Raw genomic sequence first — 16,907 nt, forward strand, 5'->3', positions numbered from 1 at the left:
TGCCACCTAGTGGCGGTCCATATAAATAAGAGTCAAGCAGCGGTTAGAGCCACTTCTGTGTGGATTGAATAAATGAGCTGTTACTTTCATTCTGGTCTCTTCAATGCCTCACTGGGTCCAGTATATAACAGTGGCAAAGAAGGTGGGATATGCTGCTAAGGAAGAAAGAGCTGGAGGTCTAAGAGCTGAGAGTCACTAAGGGGTAAGACTAGGCCTCAGCGCCCTGGTAGGAACAGTGTTCTCCCCTTCTACCTGCTAGCAAGCCACGCTAGAGGCACCACTATCCTAAGGGATCCATCCCTAGGATTCTCACAGAAGCCCTTAGCAGAATAAGGCATTGAGAGACTCAGTAACAGACAGCTATGGCCAAGATAGGCAAGCTATCCGAATTCGACTTATCGCATCCAGAGCAATGGAGCTCTTACGTTTCCCGGGTCGAAAATTACCTGAGGGCAAACCAAGTCAGGGAAGATGGACTAAAGGCTGCAACTTTACTATGTGTATGTGGCCAGGCAACTTTTGACATAGCTGAAAATTTAATTGCCCCAGCCAGCTTGGAGTCAGTTACCAATGCTGACTTAAAAAGAAGACTCAAAGAACACTTTGAACCAAGACTGTCTATCATTGCATGGAGACACGCATTCAAGCAGAGAGAACAGCAGCCAGGGGAGTCAGCTGCTGAATTCGTGGCTGCCCTGAGACAGGCATCCAGACTCTGTGAATTTCCAGATTTAGAAAATCGGCTCAGGGACCGACTGGTATGTAGCCTAAGAAACAGAGACTTATAGCAGAGGCTGTTTGCAAAGGAGACCTTGACATTCCAGGACACCTTGAAAGAAGTGATGGCAGAAGAGGCCGCCAGAGGAGCAGTCAAGGCTTTACAACCCATGTATAAATATTTATAGAAGTATATACCGAGAAGGTTAGATAAATAGAAGTATTAATGTAAGAGAAAATTAATCTTATTGTATATAATACAGATAGGGAAATTTGAGAGAGGAGTTGCTTGGACATTACCCCTGAAGAGGGATGAGGGGGAAGAAAGGAGAGGAAAGATAAAAAAGTAAAGGAGGGGAGAAGGAAGTAGGAAGGTTGGAGGAGAAGAGGAGAAGTGGGGAGAAAGGGGAGGAGAGTGGTGAAGGAAAGAGAAGAGGAGAGGAAGAAAAGGGGAGTAGGGAAGAGAAGAAAGGGAGAAGGAAGGTAGAGAAGAAGGAGTGTGGATACAGTGAAAAGGGAAATGGACGAGCAACACCAAAAGTCATGTGTATGTATTTATTTCATTTTATTAAACATATCTTATATATGAATGTAAAAAGAATGTATGTTAACATCTGATAAATATCACGGTATATGTATGGGGGAGAGTTTGGAAAAATAAAAAAAATTATTTAATAAAAAAAAGGCTTTACAACCCTCAAAGAATTCCCCCAGCCAGATTGCTGTTCATCATGAAGATTCAGAGAGAGCAGACGACTCAGACAAGGACATTGAGATCGACCGGGTGCAGAGGCTTCCAGGAAGAAGGCAGCAGCCACTTGACAAGACAGCCTTATTCCCTAGCTGTGCTGGCTGCAGAGGATGGCACCAGCGCTCAGAGTGCAGGTTTCATACGGCTGTGTGCCAAGCATGTGGCTATCGTCTGTAAAGGTCGCCAGATGGAATCTCCACCTGAAGACTTTCCCAGGAGAGGTAAAGGGGCTCTGGGGTAAAATAGAGTAGGATATTGCTCCGGAAGAAGGAGCATTCTGAGAACAGGAGCCCATCACCTCCTCAAAGAAAAGCTTAGACTAAGAGTCAAGCTACAAGGAGTTCCATGCTCAATGGAATTGGACACCGGGTCAGCCCTGTCCATAATCTCCTACAAAACCTTCAATTACATGGCAGGAAATGAGTCAGACTCAAGCTGTCAAATCTAGTGTTGACAGATTTTCAAAATTCCCGCATAGCGGTTAAAAGCGAAGCCATGTTAAAAGTGAAGTTCAAAGAGTTTGAGGGTCCCCTCAACATCATGGTAGTCGAAGGCCAGTGCAGAAGCCTGATCGGCTTAGACTGGTTTGATGCCCTGGGCATCCTTGTGACTGGCATCAACAGAACCCAAACAGCAGATTTGGCAGCTGTCTGCCAGGAGTTTGCAGATGTATTCAGTCCCAATTTAGAGAAGTACAAAGGAGCACTAATTGCTCTCCACCTTGATCCAACCATAGCCCCAATCAGAGTAAAGCCTTGTAGAGTGCCTTTTGCATTTAAGCCCAAGATTGATGCAGAATTAGATAAGTTAGTGCAGCAAGGTGTTCTGCAACCGGTAGATAACAGTTTGTGAGAAATCCCCATAGTCACACCAGTTAAAGTGAATGGTGAAGTGCGCATCTGCACTGATTATAAGTGCACCATTAATAAGGCACTTCAGCAACATGCGTACCCGTTACCTGTAGTTAGCCACATCCTGGCATCATTACAAGGAGGTCGCTTATTCGCAAAGCTGGACCTGGCACAGGCGTATCAGCAAATGCCTGTGGATGATGCCACTGCAGAGGCACAAACAATAGTTACCCATAGTGGGTTCATTGCCTGCAGTTTGGGGTCAGTGTAGCCCCAGGGCTTTTTCAGAGCGTGATGGAATACACACTCAAAAATATTCCAGGTATGTGTCCTTATTTTGACAACGTGCTAATTGCTGGGGAGTCAGCAGAAATATTAGCAGAATGTCTAAGAGCTGTTCTTCAGCACTTCCACGAAGCAGGGCTGAAGCTCAAGAGAGACAAATGTCAAATAGATGTGAACTCCACAGAGTTCCTGGGATTTTGGATAGACGTTGCCAGAATCCACCCCGCTGACTGAAAGCTTAAGGGTATTCAGCAGGCTCCCAGACCTAAGTCAAAGGGGGAGCTGCAGGCATTTTTAGGGTTACTTCTACCATGCATTCCTTCCTCATAAGGCAGCTTTAGCAGAGCCTCTGCATAGGCTCCTGGATAAAAGGGCACCATGGCAGTGGACTAGCATCCACGAAAACAGTTTCAAAGCAGTCAAATCACTGCTGTCTTCAGATTCTGTGTTAACACATTTCAATGAAAAACTGCCTATCAGTATTGCATGTGATGCTTCATTATACGGGATAGGAGCAGTTTTGAGCCATTTAATGGCTAACGGGAGGCAAGCTCCCATAGCATATTATTCAATTCAATTATTCCCATAGCATTATTATTCCCCAGTGGAAAGAAATTACACACAAATTGGCTTTACCCATAGTTGCAGGAATAAAGAAATTCCACAATTTCCTTTATGGCCACCCATTTACGGTCTTTACAGACCACAAACCTCTTCTAGGTCTGTTTACTGCAGACAAGCAAACCTTTCCCCAAGGATGCTGAGGTGGTCAATCTTTATGGCAGCCTATAATTACAGGCTAGTCCATAAGCCTGCAAGGAAATGGGCCACGCTGATGCACTCAGAAGGTTGCCCCTGCCTAATTCAGAAGCAGACCCCGCACCTGCTGCACGTATCCTGGCAATCCAGGATGTGCCAGAGTCTCCCCTTCATGCCAGGGATGTGGCTGCTGAAACAGCCACTGACAAAACACTCAGTCATGTTTTGAACTGGGTGCTGAGGGGGTGGCCAGTCCTGGGACAGAATTTCACAGCTTCATCAGAAGACAAGATGAGCTATCAGCATACCATGGCTGCATTCTATGGGGAAGTAGGTTTATAGTCCCACACACATTAAGGGCAAGAGTCTTAGAATCTCTGCATGAGGGACATCCTGGAATAGTCAGGATGAAGGCACTCACGAGAAGCTACTTTTGGTGGCCAGGGTTGGATAAGGATATTGAGGCTCAAGTGAAAGGATGCCAGGTTTGCCAGCAGACCAGACCTAAAATGCCTCAAACCCCAGTACATCACTGAGAGACCACGCAAACCCCCTGGACTAGGATTCACATAGACTATGCAGGACCCTTCCAAGGACAGGTGTTCTTCATTGTAGTGAACAGTTACTCCAAGTGGCTTGAGGAAGAAACAGCTACAATCACACATTGCTCCTAGAAGCACGAAGCTGAAAACACCAGCCTGAAGATGACGAATGAGACTTCGTCAAAACGTCGCCAAGACACTTCCAATTTGACGTGGGAGAAAACCCGAATAACCAAAGACCTACACACACACACACACACACACACGTATGTGCGTGATGTTTTCCCACATCTCCTCCATATTTTACTGTAAGTGTTCTCCTTATCAATCTTAGGACTAGGGGGAGTTCTTTTCCCTTCACTTGCCGATGGTGAGTGTCCCCCTCCCCCCTCATCCTGCTGTATGCAAAAACACACTTTGGAGGGGATGCATTTCTTCCTTAATCCCACTATATGCCTTGACCCAACTGCCAAATTCCTCCGTCTACTGCAACCACGATCAGGGTATGCCGTTTCCTTTTTACAATACATTCTCCCATCCGCAGGCACCACCTCTATCTGTTCGTTATCCAACCTCACAGTCCCCTCGCCATATCCATCTGAGTATTTGTTTGTTACACAAGTGTCAGTACGTTGGTGATCAATGCACAGTCTGCTAGTCTCCTGCTCATTCCTGCACGCCATGGAGCTTCCTTGCTCCTGCTGATCAACGGCTGATCCGGCACCCTGACAACGGGGGGGGGGATTCAAATGTTGCACCCCCATTAAATGACATGAGCAATGCTCGCAGGTGTGGGTCCATATGGCCAACAACAATCACATGTTTGACCTTGCCAGGGCAGAGGCCATCGCAAGGATGTCTCCAAAGGTGGCCAATTACTGAAGGAGGCTTGGCTGTCGGATGAACATTCAATTAATCGCCACATAGATTTACTGCCTGCTTATCAGGCACTAAGGAAGTGAGAACAACAATGCAACAACCCACAATGAGTGCAACGGGTACAGCCTATGCAAGACCAGAACCGCTGTCTCATACAACAGCAAAGAAATGTGACTGGCAAAACGGGAGAAATCCCAAGCACGTTTCATACAGGAGTCAATGATGGGAAGTGGAGTGCCATACTCACAACAAGGGATGGCCACAAGATAGGATGCACTGGGGGATCATCCTACAGCAAAGTGTACCCAGATACCCCCCAAAGCAGACAAAGAGAGCGGCAAAATATACAAATATACAGACGGATGCAAGACTATTAGAAGTAATACGGTCAGCTGGGGCAGGCAGACCAGTGATGCGTTCTATGAGCAGAGCACATAAACTGCCAGTCTTATGAGCAGGCTTTCAAACCTCCAGCATTCCACTCTGATGACGTTGGCAGTTAGCCGACGAAAGCTAAGTTTATCAAACAGTTGTTAGTTTATTAAACAGTTGTTTTTATTTATCCCGGTGTTCGACTACTTCTCTCAACACACACACACACACACACACACACACACACACATGTATGTGTGTTTGTGTGTCCTTAATGGTTATAAAAATACGAATCCTGGGCATATTTGTTCAATGATGCAATCTTCGATCTCCGGGAAGAGTATAATCTAGTTATTTATTGTTAAAACAGTATTTAAAACAATAAAAACAGTTATATAAAAGGTTAAAACAACTTAGCTTTCGCTGGTCCTCTGCCAGCGTCCTCAGAGTGGGGCTTAGGGGGTGGGAAAGTTCTTTTTATCCCCTTGCTGATCCAACTGCCTGCTCATTGCCCACGTGACGGGGCTACTCTTCCTGATTGCCTGTAACTGCCTTAACTGTTCCGCCCTCTCTTTCCTGCACTCCAACCTTGCATTTTTCTGCTCTGTCATCCTTGTACCGCCTCCTCCTCTCTGCGCTCTTATTACCAACCCACTCTCCAATCCCTCCTCTCTACTCAATGCAAGGTGCCCCCTCCGATTCGGTCGTATACAGAGTGCACTGCAAAGATTGCCAATGTAACTATACGGGGGAGACAGCCAAATGAATAAAAACTAGGATACATGAACATAAATTGGCTGTCAGAAGGCAGGAGCGGTATTCCCAAATATGGACGCACATGATTAACACCGGACATTCATTCGATTTTAAGGGGGCAGAAGCCATCGCCCAGGACGCCTCCAAGGGAGGACGCCTACCAAAGGAGGCCTGGTTTTCCAACATAGACTCCATCAATCGATGAGTAGAATTGCCCCCGGCGTATCAGGCACTAAGAGTACATGAAGAGCATGTTAAGAGGTGGATGCCGATTGTCAGAGGTGAAATCAGGACTGGGGGGGGGGATACTTACTATATGGCCAAGCATAGGGAGGATCCCAAAGACATGGTAAAGGTAGGGACGGATGAGGAAGCATTAGAGTCACAGACAGGTAAGGGTATTAAGGAAGGAGGAGGTGTGTATGATGAGGGACTGCAAGGAGGAGGGGACCAGGGAAGAGTCTTGGGAGTAGCAGATCTGACCGTACGACCCAGAACACGGGGGAGAGGAATGCCTGACCCTATGGGACTGATCAAAAGGGAAGGGGAGGGAGAAAAGAATAGAGTAAAAAAGATGAGGCATGTAGGAATGGGGGCATATCCATGAGGGGAGGAAGGACGTCTGAGAGGGGAAGACTGGTAAGAATGGAGGATGATAGTCAGGAACAGCAGGCAGAGCAGCGGATTAAAGGGGGGGAGGAAACAAGAGAAGGAAAGACTGACAGGAATGGAGAAGGGCAGGCAAGAACAATATGCAGGATGGGAGACTGGGGGGGGGAGGAAAACTTGAGAAGGAAAGTCCAACAAGAATGGATGTCGGTATGTGGGAACAGCATGTAGGACAGCAGGTTAAGGGAGGAGGAATACTAGAGAAGAGAAGATGGACAGGAATGGATGAACAGCAGGTGGGTCAGCAGATTAGGGGGGAGATATTGGAGAAGGGAATATGGGTAGTAATGGAGGAGGGTAAGCAGGAACAGCAGGTAGAGCAGCAGACTAGGAGGGGAAGAATATTGAGGAGGAGAACATCGACAGGAATGGCTGACGGAAGGTAGGAGCGATATGTAAATCAACAGGTTAGAGGGTTGGAGAAGGGGGGATTGACAGGAATGGATGACGTAGGGCAGGATTGGCAGAGATAGAGGAGAATTGGAGGAAGAAGGATTGATGGGAATGAATGATGGAAAGCAGGAATGGCAGGCAGATCAGCAGGCGGGGGGAGAAATATTGGTGAAGGAAAGAGGGACAGGAATGGACCATGTAAGACATGAACAGCAGGAGATCGGCAAACCGAGGGGGGAAACAAACTACCACAGAGTGGAGGATTGATAGGAAGGCATGATGGGAAACAGGAACAGCAGGTAGAACAGGAGGAGACAAAATCTGGAGAAGGGAAGAGCGATAGAAGGGGATGATGGCAGACAGGAATGGTATACAAGTAGGCAGGTCAGGGAAGGGGAAAAATTGGAGAAGGGAGGGGTGACAGGAATGGATGACAGAAGGCAGAAAGGGTGCATGGATCAGCAGGTCAGGAGAGGAGGGGGGCTGGAGGAGGGAGATGGGATAGGAACTGACAATGGAACTCAAAAAGGGCAGGCAGACCAGCAGTCTAACAGGGAGAATAAAAAGGAGGAACTCCGTGGCAGGACTCGTGTGGTGCCGAATCGGAGGGGGTGCCTTGCATTTAGTAGAGAGGAGGGATTGGAGAGTGTGTTGGTAATAACAGCGCAGAGAGGAGGAGGCGGTACAAGGATGACAGAGCAGAAAAATGCAAAGTTGGAGTGCAGGAAAGAGAGGGCGGAACAGTTAAGGCAGTTACAGGCAATCAGGAAGAGTGGCCCTATCATGAGGGCAATGAGTAGGCAATTGGATCAGCAAGGGGATAAAAAGAACTTTCCCACCCCCTAAGCCCCACTCTGAGGACGCTGGCAGAGGACCAGCAAAAGCTAAGTTGTTTTAATCTTGTATATAACTGTTTTTATTGTTTTAAATGTTGTTTTAACAATAAATAACTGGAGTATACTCTTCCCGGAGATCGAAGATTGAATCATTGAATATATATATATATATATATATATATATATATATATATATATATATATATATATATATATATATATTAAAAATTAACCTAAAAATTGAGGAACGTAGTCTCCTGGGTGTATACATATTCAAAAGATAAAGACGAGCACCAGGAGATAAAACAATTAAATGTTTAATAAATAGATAACCTAGCTTTCGATGGCTGTATTGCTGCCATCATCGTCAGGGTGTTAAAAGCCAGAGGGTGGGGGAGCTTGTTTATAAGCACAAACGCGCCTGCACACAGCTCATAGACCTTGTTATGGGGCCCGGTTGATTAATCCTCCCATCACTCATGTCAGATGTATTTCTGAGTTCTAAGTTCCTGCAGCTGATTACTTCTCTGTTGCACGCGGCTCCTAAGCTGGGAGGTGAACATTCCATGTTACTTCGCACCAGAGTAACCTGTGTAACTGCAGACCGATCCTGCAATGAAATCCCAGATCCAGCTGTCTCCCTCCCCCGTGTCCGATGTATCACTCTCCGGGGGCATGCTACCCCAGATTACATTACCCCAAATCACATGACAGTAACAATGATTTCAATTTTACTTCAGCTTTCATTAGCTTTACAGCATCAATAAGAAGTGATACCAAACAGATCAGTGAGCCCAAATGGCAGTGGCGAATTCCAGAGCTCAACTCACGAGCAAACACTGATTAAAAGGACAAATTTTATACCCCTTTTCTCCTACTCCCCATGCTTGGGAATGTTTCATTCTGGAGCTGAGATAATCAGTAGGAAGTGAATTAAAGTTTGTACTTATATTCATTGGAGAGGAAGGAATTACAAGAGAATAACCAGCCACACACATAATGCAATAGCGAAGCTGCTTGCCTAGCAAACTTTTTGTAAGGACCCACCTCAATCTTACATCTTAAGAAGACAGAACTCTTGGAATATCTCTTCCAACGGGGATCTTTATTAAGCTGATTGTAGGCATGTTAGACGGGATCTAGGGAATCCTCTCCCACCCTTCAATGTTTTAAAATGTTTCCAAGCAGCCCCCACCTCACAGTTCTTCTGGGCAATTCAATCCATCATCTGCTCCATCGGCACAATCACTCATCCTCTCTTTCCCAGATCCCAGGCATTGGATTTCCCCCCCACCCCTTTTTCCTCACTGCCGGCAAAGATGAGAACTTCAGAGGGACAAAGATGAAAGGTAGATGGCCGCATTGTTATGCTTAGTTCTCTCGAAGAGAATCCACAAACAGTCACTTTGTTGTTAATGAAGGAAATGAGAGTCATAAAAAACCCTGCTTATCCTCCTCCCCTTTCGTAGTATGACAGAATCCAGAATAGAGTAAGAATTGGGTTTTATCAGAGTAGGTAGATAGAAATGAAACATAATTGGATTCTGATACTCTAGCTATGAGCCATGAGCAGCTTAGGAGGTAAAAGACTTTAGTGTGAAATTGATTATGGCCTGGTCAGTTTCAGGCAGCAGCTGCACAGCTTTCTAATCAACTAATTAAGGTCACAGACCTGAGCTTGTTAACTTGCCTTTAGTACTTTTTAGGAAAGTGTTACATTGCAGAGAAAAGCAGCTCAGAAAAAGACAGCTTGTTTAGGCAATATTTCTGCTCTGTGAGGGGGGAGAGGAAAAATAAAAACTGGGTCAGGCAAGAACAATATGCTGTTATGCCAAACAGGTGACTAAGAAGGGAAGAAATTCTGCATAGGTAGTAAATATGGGCACTTGTTGCTAAGTTACCTTTTTAATCACTGTCATAACTCTGAATGGTTGCTGTCCAAGGCAGTCAGTCACTGAACAGAACAGACTAGAATGACAGAGTTGGAAGGGACCTTGAATGTCTTCTAGTACAGATCCCTGCTTAGACAGGAAGCCCTATACCATTTCAGCAAATAGTTGTCCAATCTCTTTTTAAAAACTTCCAGTGTTAGAACATTCACAAATTCTGGAGGCAAGTTGTTCCACTGGTTAATTCTATCAGGAAATTTCTTCTTAGTTCTAGATAGCTTCTCTCCTTGATTAGTTTCCATCCATTGCTTCTTGTCCTGCCCTCAGATGCTTTGGAGAATAGCTTGACTCTCTCTTCTTTGTGTCAGCCTCTGAGATATTGGAACACTGCTATCATGTCACCCCTAGTCCTTCTCTTCACTAAACTAGACATACCCAATTCCAGCAACTGTTCTTTATATGTTTTAGTTTCCGGTCCCTTAATCATCTTTGTTGCTCATTAATGAGTTCTACTTGTAAATACTTTTGTTTAAAAAGATTTAGCAGTTTATCCAGGTTCAATATTACAATGTTAAATAAAATGAAAAAAAAATCAAGGGATCACATAAAGTTAAAATAGCACAGTGCAGGGAGACAGAGGGAGGGTATCTATGAGTGAAAGCAAACAAGGTGATGAATGCAGCAGAATCAATCCCTAAAAAGGAAAAAACACACACACCAGGAGACCACCTACACAAAAGCCATCCATTAATGATAGACTTCCCTGCACAGGTAAGAAGGACAAAAAGGGCATTGATCAATCACTATTCTGTGTTGGTCTTAATCCAGATGAACAACCAACTGGATCCCATTGTCAAAACACAGCAATCCATGATCTGAAGTTGGCTTAATAGCCTGGAAGATTAGCAATTTAGACTGCTGAGTGGAAGTGCCCTATGTCCTTTATTGTAGCTCAAATAGAAAGTCCTGAATAGAAACTGAAAAGCTGAAATGATGGAAAGTTTTCTAAGTTTAATAATTTATTCTTTACTGGCAGCAACACAATTATACTTCCATCAGGGATCATTTTTCTGTTGATAGAACAGACATTCAATCAGTATGGGGGGGGGACAAAAAAGGTGTCTGAAAGGAACAACTCTTGTTCAAAGTAAATATTTTGGTTTCAAATGATTGAGTTCTTCTTCTTCTATTTTTTTGGCTCTGGCAGGACTACCGTTTAAATAATGTTGCACTTCCAGAAAATCTAATTAAAATGCAAAATACTCAGAAGCAAAAGAATACTGATTAGTTCTTAATTACTTAGTTTTTAATGCTGAGAAGGAGCTAAGCAATTTGAGAAATATATAGTAACTCAGAACGCAGGAGAAATTATGTTTAACTTAGTCAATCTTCTACACTACAGGTAGTCCTTGACTGACAACTATTCATTTAGTCACTGATTGAAGTTACAATGGGATTAAAAATAAAAGTGATTTATGACAATCTTTCACATGATCATGGTCATGTAATCAAAATTCGTACACGTGGCAGTGGCATGTATTTATGACAGTTGCAGTTTCCCAGTTCTGTGATCCTCTTTTGCGACCTTTTGACAAGCAAAATCAATGGGGAAGCCAGTGTCAACTCTGTTAGTAACTTAACAACTGTAGTGATTCACTTAACACCTGTGACAAGAAAGCTCGTAAAATGGCATATAGTGCTTATCTACCCAAATAGTCTAAAACAACCTAACCACTTAACAACTCATTGCTTAGCAATGGAAATTTTGTGCTCAATTGTAGTTGTGAGTCAAGGACTACCTGTATATTACTATTCGCAGTAGAACACATGACCTGCCTTGGAGGGTAAGGAGTCCAAAAGTCCATTTGTTAAAATAATGTAGAAATGCACCTAATATTTTTATCAAGGGCTGATCTATTCTTTAGAATAGTCAAATAATATTAAGCTTGGAATGCAGATTATACTGAGTCGATGCCTCTGGCCAAGTAAGGAAATTGTAAGAACCCACTTCAATCCCACATCTTAAGAAAGCAGAACTCTTGGAAATGGTTTCCTCCAACAGGAACTTTTATTAAAAGTAATTGATAGCAGACATAATAGACAGAATCTGAGGGATTCCTTTACAGATTGATACTTTAAAGTGTTCCCAAGCAAACCCCACCCCACAGTTCATCTGGATAGTTCAGACCGGTCAATCCCCAGGTGTTAAGTCCATCATGGAAAAGGGGAGATAACATTGGTCCAGCTCCAGTCATAGCATGATGTTCAAGCAGCTCTTCGTACCTCCTTTTGAGACCGGAGAAATAAGCCAGGCTCCGGAGGTTGTATTTCTTTCTCCCCTCCTTTTCCCAGCTGACAGGTTAGGGAGAAGAAAGTTCAGAAAGAGATGCAGTGTAGGAAGCAAATTGTTACATTGTAGCGGGCAGCAGACACAGAGGCAATAACAAAGCAAAAGGTTACATTGTAGCAAATAGAGGAAGTGAAAGCAATAACCCCGCAGGCATATCCCCCCTCCCCCTTGGGAGTATGGCAGAACCCAGGGAAAAGTGAGATTTGTTTTTAGATCAGAGGAGATAGAAATGAAATAGAAATAAGCTCTGACATCCTACCCCCTCTTAAAAATAAGAGAGATCCACTGTAGAGAAAACAAAAGAGGTATAGAGGCTAGTCTGGTTTGTTGAGATATTCTGTATGAAACTTCTTTAGCAGTTTAGGTGCTCTGACATGACATTTATGGACCCACTCATTTTGTGAGGAAGGAAGGTGTTTCCATGCTACTAGGTATTGAATTGCCCCATGATACTTTCTAGAATCTAGGATTTCTTTTATCTCAAAGTGTTGTTCTCCTTCAACCATAATTGGAGATGGTGGGAGGAATTTTTGGCCATAAGGGCGACTGTTGTTCTCGTTTCAGCAAACTGCAGTAGAAAATTGGATGTATTTGCCTGAGGTTTTTGGGTAGTTCTAATTCTACTGTTACTGGGTTTATGATTCTTTTAATTGAAAAAGGTCCTATATATTTTGGGCCAAATTTTTTACAGGGCTGTAGGGATTTTAGGTATTTTGTAGACAAATATACCATTTCTCCTACAGTGAATGGTATGGGTTTGACTCTTTTTTTATTGGCTTGTGCTTTGTATGCTTGCCTAGCTTCATCTAAGGCTTTCCTAACTACTGGCCAGGTGTTTCGTAATTGTGCCACCCATTCTTTCAGCAATGGGATTGCCGGTTCGTTTGGGATTAGTTCTGGCATAGGGTTGAAACTTTAACCAGTGGCTACTTGAAAGGGAGTGTAGCCTGTGCTGAAGTGGACTGCATTATTGTAAGCAACTTCTGCAAAAGGGAGTAGGTCCATCCAATCCATTTGCTGGAAATTAATAAAGCATCTTAAGTATTGCTTAAGTACTGAGTTAGAACGTTCTGTCTGTCCATTGCATTGAGGATGATGACTAGATGACAATCCCTGAGTGGCTCCTAATTGGGATAAAAATTCCTCCCAAAATTCTGATGTAAATTGCACCCCCCTATCAGATATGATTCATTGGGGTGCCCTATGCAGTCTGTAGATTTGCTGCCCGAATAGTTTCACTAAAGTTTTTGTGGTGGGAATCTTTTGGCAAGGGATAAAGTGCACTTGTTTGGAAAACAGGTCCATAACCACCCAGATGACAGTGTTTCCATTGCTTTCTGGTAATTCCACCATAAAATCCATGGATATTTCATTCCAGGGGGCTGTGGGATTCGCCACTGGTTGTCTGGTTGATTTCCCTTGCAACATCTTAGCAGCTGTGCAAACTGGGCAGCTGGCCACGTAACTTTCTATGTCCTTTTTCATGGACGGCCACCAAAATTGCCTTTTAATTAAATGTAATGTTTTTACAAATCCAAAATGCCCTGCTGATTTTGTATCATGGCATAGCTGCATGAAAGTGACCGTCTGGGTGGTTGGTATATATAACTTCTCCCCCACCCTTGGCAGTCCGTCCTTGATTGTGCACACATGTCTATTTTTCTGGAACCATTCATCTGTTTCCAAAGTTTTCCGGAATTTGATTCCAGTTTGGCTACCCAGCTGCGGCTTTATTTTAGCTTGGGCTCTGGTGGTTACTGGCGCTGCCAGTTGTGGTTCAGGCATGAGTGGTTTAGAACCAGTGGCTCACATGCTGTTATATTGGGGCATGCGGGACAGTGCATCTGCCAGGAAGTTCTTCCCCCTCTGGCAAGTGCTTGAGCGTAAAACGAAATTGGTGAAAATGCTGGGACCAGCGGGCTTGCTTGGAGTGAGCTTCCTGTGTGTTTTTAAGGCTTTCATGTTTTTGTGGTCCATCCAGACAGGAAAAGGGATTTTCTTCCCTTCAAGGAAATGGCGCCACGTAAGTAATGACCATCTCACAACGTATGCCTCTTTTTTCCATACAGCCCAGCCCTGTTCTGTTTTGGTAAGTTTCCTGCACAGTACAGTGGCAATACCCCTTCGTCATTTTCTTGTAATAGTACAGCCCCCACTGCCACATCACTTGCATCCACCTGTATTATGAAAGATTTATCCATGTCTGGTGCCTCAGTACGTGTTTGACAAAAAAAAGTCTCTTTAGCTTCTTGAATGCTGCTTGGCATTCCATTATCCATTTTAGTGGCTGGCTGGGTTTCACTGAGGATTCTCCCTTCATTTTTAGTAAGTTCATGAGGGGCAGGGCTATTTGGGTGAACGAAGGTATGAACTGGCGGTAAAAGTTTGCGAAACCAAGGAAACTTTGCAACTGCTTTCTTGTGTGAGGTGGTGCCCATTCTAGTACTGCCATAACCTTCTCAGGGTCCATTTTGATGCCCTGTGGGGATATACAATAACCCAGGTAATCGATTCTTTCCTGGTGGAATTCGCATTTTGATAATTTGGCATATAAGTGAGCAGCTCGCAGTTTCTTTAAAACTGCTCTGACTAGGTTGACATGCTCCTCTTTGGATTCGGTGAAGATAAGGATATCATCTAGATAAACCAGGACCCCCTTAAATAGGTGCTCCCATAGTACCTCATTGATTAATTGCATAAATACTGTGGGGGTGCTTGTAGTCCAAACCACAAAACCTTGAATTGGTAGCATCCCATTGGGCAATTAAATGTGGTTTTCCATTCATCCCCTTCCTTAATCCTAATGCAGTAATATGCTTCCCTTAGATCTAGTTTAGTGAAAATTCTTCCTTTTGATGTGATAACATGTCCTTCATGAGGGGTAGGGGTATAGGTTACTTTCACTGATTGCATCCAGGGCATGGTAATCCATGCATAAGTGCAAAGTGCCCTCCTTCTTCTCTCTAAAGGGGACCGGGGCGGCTACCTTAGGCTTGGCAGGTTCGATAAACCCCCTTTCTAAGTTTTTATTTATGAATCTTTCCATTTCCTCCTTCTCTTTAGGGCTCATAGAGTATAGTCTGGGCTTCAGGAGTTTTGCCCTGGGCTTGAATTCTATGGCACAATCCGTGGGTCAGTGAGGGGAAAGCTCATCCGCCCACTCCTCACTGAAAATTTTTGGGTAGCCCCTTTTCCTCTCCCACCAATGCTTTCCCCGCTCCTGGGTTTGGTAGAACTCCTTGGGGGTTTAAATTCACATGATCCCCCTTCAGGAAATTGAGTTCTGCCATCCTCCAATTTACCCAGGGGTTCCATTTCTTTAGATACTCCAGCCCTAGGATCACTGGGCATTCCATGCCTGGAGTCACTACAAAATTTATGTTTTCCTCGTGGTTCCCCAGGGATAGGTGGACTGGTAAAGTGGCTAGGATAGCTGGCACCCCCCCTGCTATGAACCCATCTAACTGGCCAAATGAGATTGGTTGTTTCAGCCTCCTCACCGGGATTCCCATGTTCCCTACTAGCATCAGGCTAATGAGTCAGTGGATGCAGCTAGAGTCTATTAAGGCTTTCACTTTGACAACTTTGGGCATGGAAGGGGCTAATATAGTCACTGTCTTGAGGATGGGTGGGATGGGTCCACTTACCAGGGGTTTGCCCTCCGAGCTGTCGTCCGAGGTGTCCACTGCCCCTGCGGTATAGGCCAGAGTTCCCTCCCTAGGCTTGGCATGGGGTGGGGACTCCACAGCCTCCATCATCCTCATGGTGGGTTCTCTTGGCTTGGCTGGGGACTTCCCTGATTTCCTGGCTGGTAATCGGTCTGGGTTGCACTGAGGGGCTTTTGCATCATGCATTCTATGGCATGATGCTCCTCTCTCTCGCATTTGAAACAGCCCATTGACTTCTTGGCTGTAGCCGGTGGTTTTGCTGGCTCGCGCATTGGCTCAGGAGGCGAGTGGCCCCATGGTTTTCCTCGGCTATGCCTCTTCAGTAGGTCGATCTCTGCTTCCTCCACCAGGACATACCATTCTTCGAGTTGGTGTAGGTCTCCTCAAGGCAGGCAGGCATCATACAGGTCGTAGTTTAGGCCATCTTTGAAATGGCTAAGGAGGATGTCTTCTGGCCAGTTCAGCTTGTTGGCGATGGCCCAGAATTCTTGTGTATATTCAGCTACCAGGTATCTGCCCTGCCTCACCATTTTGATTCTCTCAGCAAGGATGTCCTCGAATTGCCTTCTCAGAAAGGACATGAAGCAGTTGAAGTCGTTGAGCTCTGGGGCGTTGGAATCATGCAGGTTCACCATCCAGTCTGCGGCCACTCTGTCCAGATTGGATTGCACGATACAGATACGGGCTTTGTCGCTGGGGATGTCACATCCGTATTCTTCCATGTAGCTAAGAACTTGGGTTAGGAAGAACCCCAAGCGTGGTGGCTCCCCCCGGAATTTCATATCCAGTGGTAGGAATCTTTGGATGGATTGGTGCCTTCACTGCCGACGGTATTATTTCCCATCCTGATCGCCATTTGTGGGTCAGTGGGAAGTCGGGGCTGCCAAAACAGTAGCTACTATCTCTGTGGATGTCCCTGAGACTACAGTTTCCGATTCCCCCTCAGTGGCTCTCTGGTTGTAGCCGAAGGTGTTGGTGCAGCCCCATGAGGGAGCTGAGGGTTCTTTTCATCAGGTCAATAGCTTTCTCTAGGATCCAGTTCGAGTGCTGCATGCAACCTTCTTCCTCTTCACTAAGGTGCAGGAATTTCTCCATCTCTTGCTTCCATCCAGGTTGGTGGCTGCACCGCCTCAGGGTCACTTTCCCTGATACTTTTTCCTACTCGTCTTTCTTGCCAATGCCCATTGACC

The 16,907-nt window shown here is 44.9% G+C and overlaps 1 protein-coding gene across 1 annotated transcript in view; it reads right to left on the reverse strand.

Annotated features, from left to right (window-relative positions):
* LOC120313111 (protocadherin-15-like) overlaps window positions 1–16,907 on the reverse strand; it is a gene marked incomplete at its 3' end in the record, with an annotated part of 204,033 nt that overhangs the window by 50,517 nt on the left and 136,609 nt on the right. The window lies entirely within an intron of this gene.

This window comes from Crotalus tigris, unplaced genomic scaffold, assembly GCF_016545835.1.
Source record: "Crotalus tigris isolate CLP2741 ecotype Arizona unplaced genomic scaffold, ASM1654583v1 scf7180000018574.274189, whole genome shotgun sequence".
Lineage (NCBI taxonomy): Eukaryota > Metazoa > Chordata > Lepidosauria > Squamata > Viperidae > Crotalus > Crotalus tigris.